General features: G+C 37.7%; 1 long non-coding RNA gene across 1 annotated transcript; it reads right to left on the reverse strand.

The window, feature by feature from the left end:
• Positions 1-620: 620 nt before the first annotated feature.
• On the reverse strand, positions 621-5507 carry LOC119267069. Its single transcript, XR_005132259.1, has 17 exons — positions 5242-5507; positions 4328-5143; positions 4059-4211; positions 3908-3961; positions 3611-3820; positions 3479-3523; positions 3322-3387; positions 3127-3195; positions 2747-3042; positions 2377-2532; positions 2172-2267; positions 1926-2091; positions 1648-1843; positions 1461-1559; positions 1124-1379; positions 952-1027; positions 621-856 (listed from the first exon to the last, which is right to left on the reverse strand). It is a non-coding gene; the product is annotated as an uncharacterized LOC119267069 (long non-coding RNA).
• Between the last annotated feature and the right edge of the window lie 964 nt (positions 5508-6471).

The raw sequence follows: 6471 nt of genomic DNA on the forward strand, positions 1-6471 counted from the left end.
TTAAATACACAATTTCTGAATGCTACTAATCCACCATACTGCTGCTCATACACTTTTTTTTACAAGTACACACATTCTATAGATATCTTTTTCAACTACACCTGACAGCTTACTCATCTGCAATAACATATTTAATTGTTTTACTTTAGTACAAAAACAAATATGGACTACACACATTATGATACTATAATTGATTTTGATTCTGCCACTTAAGCATATTCCACCCCTACATCATAATAACATAGTAATTTTGTTAATACTTTAATTGTTAATAAATCTATACACCGCAAACAAAGCACCACATGTGTACCAGGAATGTATCTTACTACTAAAACACCACCCATTTCAATATTATATTTTCCTTCAAGCAGTACAGCATTCTTAATTAAATTTTCTAAGTATATATAGAAAACAAATTTTATTATTTAAAAAAAAATGATCCTAAAATAGTTGCTACAAATATCAAAATTACTATATACATACACCCTAACGTACGTAGCATACAGTGAATCAAATATAAATAAAAACTCAACCATGCTTCAAAAAACGAAACATGCTGATAAACAATACAACGACAATATAGACAAATAAAACCAAACAAACATTCAGAGACATAGCCATAGTACTTGTCGAATTTAAGCTTACGAAATATATCCCACATTCTTCATAGAGCTTAACTAATTTAAAACAATCCATATATGTCTTAAATAATAAGTAGTATGACATTCATTACAATACCACGACTTGTTGCCGCTCTACCAGTTAAATAACTTAGGTAACTCAGAATTTAACATGGTATGATTTCCCTTGGGAAACTTGAATGTGGCACATTAAGCTTGAATAATGCCAGAGAATTCTGCATTAAGAAACAACTTACTTATGTCAGCATTACAAATTGATTAATGATTTTCCACATTACATGTGCAATTTTCTAGAATAATAACTACTAACCGTGTTAAGAATGTGCTTTATCTCTTGCCCATTGAAGCTCAATATGATGAGTAAAACATAGAATGCAGTATCACCCCTACCAGCACATTGCAGCAGAACTTTAGAGACTACCAAATATTGAAAAACATAAATAATTATATCTAAATGAAAAATCAAAGCTCAGTATGTTCACCTCTTCACCCGGTCCGCCAACACTTTATGGCATTTCATTTTCCATTTAGAAGCATCAACATGATAGCCGGGGTATAACTCAGATATCAAGGACGACATCCCATTAAGCAACAACATATATTTTGCCCAGTGCTTCTTCTCCAATGTTGTCTCAAGCTACCATGAGCTTGCTGGATCAAACACATAGACCACATGAGTAAACATATTGAAGACAACAGAACGTAATACCCCTCTACAGATCTGTCTGGAACCATTATCTGCACACAGCAATTAACTTCATAAGATGATTTAATTGGTAAACAATATACATTATGTGATCTACTTGCTAAGCCCCTTACCATATTGCAAGTCCTCAAATCAAATTTTCCGTTCAAACCAACCAAACTTGCTTTTATTTCATCATTAATCTATACGGCTGCACCATTAAGCACTCTCTCCTGGAAACATATTACCACTACCAAATTAGAAATCTTAACTACGCGCAAATTGTTTTCTTATATACTTATTTTCCTACAATGAACTAACCGCCCAGCTTAGATGAAGAACCTTCCTCAGCCTCAAAATTGACCTAGGAGCATATAACTTCTTATCCTGACAATACACAAGCCTACGGAAAATATCAAATTGTCTTGCACCAACTTCTCCTCCAGGTTTAATCATTGCATATATCTCAGTTCCAGTAATTTGCAGCACAACAGGTATAGGATGCTCAATCCAGATCCTAATTGAATGAACTTAATCAGTCAAATTTATATTAGGGAAGAAAAATGAACTAATTGTTATAGGATTTAGATTATATTCACCTCCTTAGTTCCATTCCCTTTGTATTCTCCAGCTGCTCTATAGAATCCTTCAGTACTTTCCTACTGCTTAAAAAGTAGGCGCCAGGTCCTCCTAACCCACCATTGCTAAGTCCATTTGATATGATTGGAACATCCATCTTCGCGGCGATACGTTGCCGTTTACAAACTAGGAATCAAACTATATTATATTATTACAAAACAATATATACTACCTACATATACATACAGAAAACAAATTACTCTAACCTTCAATCAGTCGATTTATTTGAGAGATTGACCTCTTCTTCCCAATATCTGCATCTGCAACAGCTGTAATGCTCTCTTCACTTAAATTATTACCTCCTGCAGTACAATTAAGAAAAAAAACGTACAACGTAAAATGTTGTCACAATTAGAATCGAACAGAAAAGTTCCATCCTATATATAAAGGTCTGTACTATTATTAACCCACCCAAAGAATTTTTCTTGAATGCGTCATGTGCTAGTATCGGGTTCATTTCGTCTGTCTTAACACTTTCAGACAAAACGGTACAGCTTTCATTGGTTCTTTCACGATCCAAAAAAATATCTCTGTTTTTCGCCAATCTCCTGACATAGAATTTCAACACTATAGAATTTTGTGAAAATGTTAGAATCCCGTTACACATCCGCATCATCAACTATATATATCGTACATATCTGCAATTTACATTCTTACGGAACAAAATGAAAAAATCTAAATGATTTGCATATTATGTTTTTATTATGGAGCAAATAATCTCAAATATACTTTTTATCAGCAGCAGACCTATTACAAATATAAAATTAGCAACCCAACTAACCTGGTTTTTGTTTTCCGCCATCTCCTTCAAGTGTACCTTCATTAGTTTTAATTTCATCTCCAATCAATGCAACTAGATTTCGTAATTGCAATTTTTTTAGGCACATCATATGGAACATGATGCTTTATCTTCAACAGTAAACAAGAACACAAACTTACTGCCCTTGTTTATTTCTCCAGTAAGTGAACTAGCTTGTTGTACCATCAATGTCTGCTTTGTTGAATTGACTGCAGCTGTACGTGTGCATGTACCTTGCCTAGAGCCACATGCCCCACTTAACCCAGCACCAAACAAACCTGCACATTAGTGAGGATATCTATTAATTGGCATGTGCCATCCAGAAACAAATGTACGTCACGTACTGGGAGTTAATTACAGACCTGCTTTCATCCCAGCAAGTGCCTCTGCTACTGTTTTGATATCATGGTCCTCATCTGTACTTGCAGATCCTGGAAAGTACATCCAGGGTAAATCACTCACCTAGCTTGTACAAACTACAGTTCCCACATATACTAGGTTTCCATCTTAGGTAATTTCACCAATGCCATAATTGGACAATTTTGAAGGTGACTAACCTGTTGCAACTTTCTTCCTTTCCCAATTTTCAATATCATTACAGTCTTCTGTACTAACAACCACACCTTAAAAAGAAACATGCTCACATGATTAACAATTCATATATATTAATGATTACACTAATACATAATAACTCAGCATAACTATAAATAATACCTTCTAATATGCGTGGTGGCATATCTGGGCTCCATCCACATTTACCTAAATCATCATTTTATTCATAGCTTATGTACATAGCAGTAGGAGCTAATTTCATATTACTAAGAACGATAATGATCGATAAGCTACCTTTTAAGGCTGATTCAATTTTGGCGTCATTATCTTTCCATTCATGAAGCCTCGATAGAGTCTGTGCCATATCATGCTCTTCTATCCGTCTCTTTATCATGCCAACATCATTTGAATGATCCTTGGACATGAGCTCGTTGAACTCATGACATACTGAATCTGCCTTTAACATATAGACATTCTCAACTTTCCTTTTAGGTATAATAGTGTCTGCAAAAAAATTAACCATTCAATCTAATTAAGTTTACTAACCATACAAAAGATAAACATGGTGAGTGTTTCAGTTTTTCTGATTACCTCATAGTGTATACAACCGGCAGCTATAGCTTTTCCAGAACAAGCAACATTGCCCTGCATCCATAGACAGTTATATATATATATAAATATATATACCATGATTAAATATATATCATATACAATTGCTTAATAACATAACTACATTCCTAACCTTCAAGCCTCCATACTTGACCTGGCCATCCTCTTCGAAGGTATCTGCTTCGATGAAAGTTCTCACTACAGAAGTTGAATACAGCTTAACCGCGGCTTGCTTTGTTGTATCGATGGTGAGATAACCGGTATCAACCGAGTTGAAGTAGTGTATCTGTTTTTCAAATGTATTAATGCACAGTTAGATTTTTTTCTTCTGTTATCAACAAATGGATTCACATGTTGTAAATTGCAATGCTGAATTAAGTAGATATAACAAGTTCTTCATACCTGCAAAATAGTTGGGCATCCATATAGCCAAACGTTTTGCTCTCCTTTTCGTTTGGACTCTGCCAGGCACAGGGCACCTCGCATTACTCCTCTAGAGCATATCTACTATAGTTCCAAACACTAAGTTTGGATGGTTCTTCGACAAGCCGGTATACATCATTTGTCACGTGGTTGCGACCATCTCGTGGTCCAAATACAACGGAAACAGCAAGCATGGCCGTTCCCACCTCCGTCTTAATCCTCTGCTCTCAAGTCATCGGCGAGTCCACGTGTTCTTGTAGTATACTAACTACATCGTTCATAGTGATCTCTTGTGGAATCAGAGCCATTCCCAGAAGATACCTAGCACTCATGTAGTGATCATCACTTGGACTGTTGTTGTTCCTCTGCAGTGTCAAACCTCCTCTCCTTATATCCATATAAGAGCAAATCTCCATCTCGCCCAAGATCGACTTCGCACCGCCTGGCAGCCTCATCGTACTGTCATTGGGGTCGATCCTATCAAGCAGAGATCGTGTGAAAGAGATAAAAAAATTCCCTGTTTTCCGAAGATGCAGTAACCCACCAAGGCCCATCGCACGAACTAATGCTTTCTGTTCTTCGCCCCAGTTCTGCATCGCTAATCCTATCGCATCAGGCGTGTAATTGCTCCTCACTATGCATCCATCTAAGCTTACAGATTCCAGATGCTCACCGAACGCCTCCGCTTTCAACTCGCGGCTACCACCAAAACGATTAAGACATGAACTTGATTCGAAATCTACACCTTGTGGTCTGCCATTTCCATGGCGGCCTCTAACCAAGTTCATTTGATTCCTAATAGATTACACAAGGACAGAAAACAAATTAAACCAGCGGTCGGAATAGAAGAAACAAATGACCTGTACCGACGGTGAAAGTTTTCAGAAACTTACCTTGGAAGATGATGCGAGGCCACCGGATGCGTAGAACTCGCTTCCGCCGCTCTAGTTCTTGCTGAAGAGATAAGATTCACTAGCTCCCACCCGCTCCGGTCTTTAAGTCAACCGGATCTCAGTTTCTCCATCGGAGTGGTAATGTAGTACACCCGCAATGAATTTGGGGTACCAATTTCTCTGGCTTGCAAAACGTCTCGTCCGAACAGCCGGACAGTTCAGCAATTAAGAGCGGCTAGCAGTGCAGAGGCTAGAGCACGCCAGTAGTACATCCTAGCATCCCAGCACGCGTTATGTGACACTGTTTCTGCTAATTCTTTTATCCCTTTCTACTGTTTATAGCATACGCTGCAAATGTCTGCACGCACAGGTCTACTGTTTGTCACGCAAAATGTCCACACAACAAACGACAAGGATCCGTGCGCCGTGCAACCAACACGTATGCTAGTTACGCTCCAGCAGTCGGGTCGCGTCGCACTCGAAGGGGCAACGCACCCGTGTATGCCGACCCTGGATCATTTTAACTTCAGACAGATCTACAGAGCCGGCTACCCCACGACAAAAGGCTGCTACCCAGGAACAAACAATGCGTCAAACCAGTACATGCATTTCTTTCCCAATGCATCCGCACCGTTAACACACCTAAATTTTGTTTTCTTTTATCTAGCCATGTCCTTTGCGGACCGAACATGATAATTGAATTTTAATTATTACAAATTGGTTGTCTACCTTCTGACCATTTTAAGCAATAAGGGTTAATTGTTACAACGTGCTTTTCTGCCCCCTGATTTTATTTATTACAAATCAAGATCTTGAACATTGATTAAAAACCGATGATACATTCGGGTGCCACCACCATGTTTGATTCCATCCTGCATGCTAGCTGTAGCAGGTTCCTCTTTAATACATGCAGATCCATCTGCAAAGTTATGAATAGAAGGAGAAAATCATATATATGACCCAGTGTAATGAATTTACAAAATAGAGATGTAATTAAAAACATTTTAATGTATCATACCGCATTAATCTTCTCGCGGACCTCTGATCCATCAAAAAATTTCATGTAGTGAACCACATAGTAACCACTATCACCGCTGCATTATTTTCAAAAATGTTAGTTGAAAATCATACCAAACAAACATAACCATCGTACCTTAACCAACCTTGATGCCTTTGCATTCAGATTTGTATGGAAGATATACTCCCACCCATTGGTTCCTATGTCAATGC

This window comes from Triticum dicoccoides, chromosome 1A (genome assembly GCF_002162155.2).
Source record: "Triticum dicoccoides isolate Atlit2015 ecotype Zavitan chromosome 1A, WEW_v2.0, whole genome shotgun sequence".
NCBI lineage: Eukaryota > Viridiplantae > Streptophyta > Magnoliopsida > Poales > Poaceae > Triticum > Triticum dicoccoides.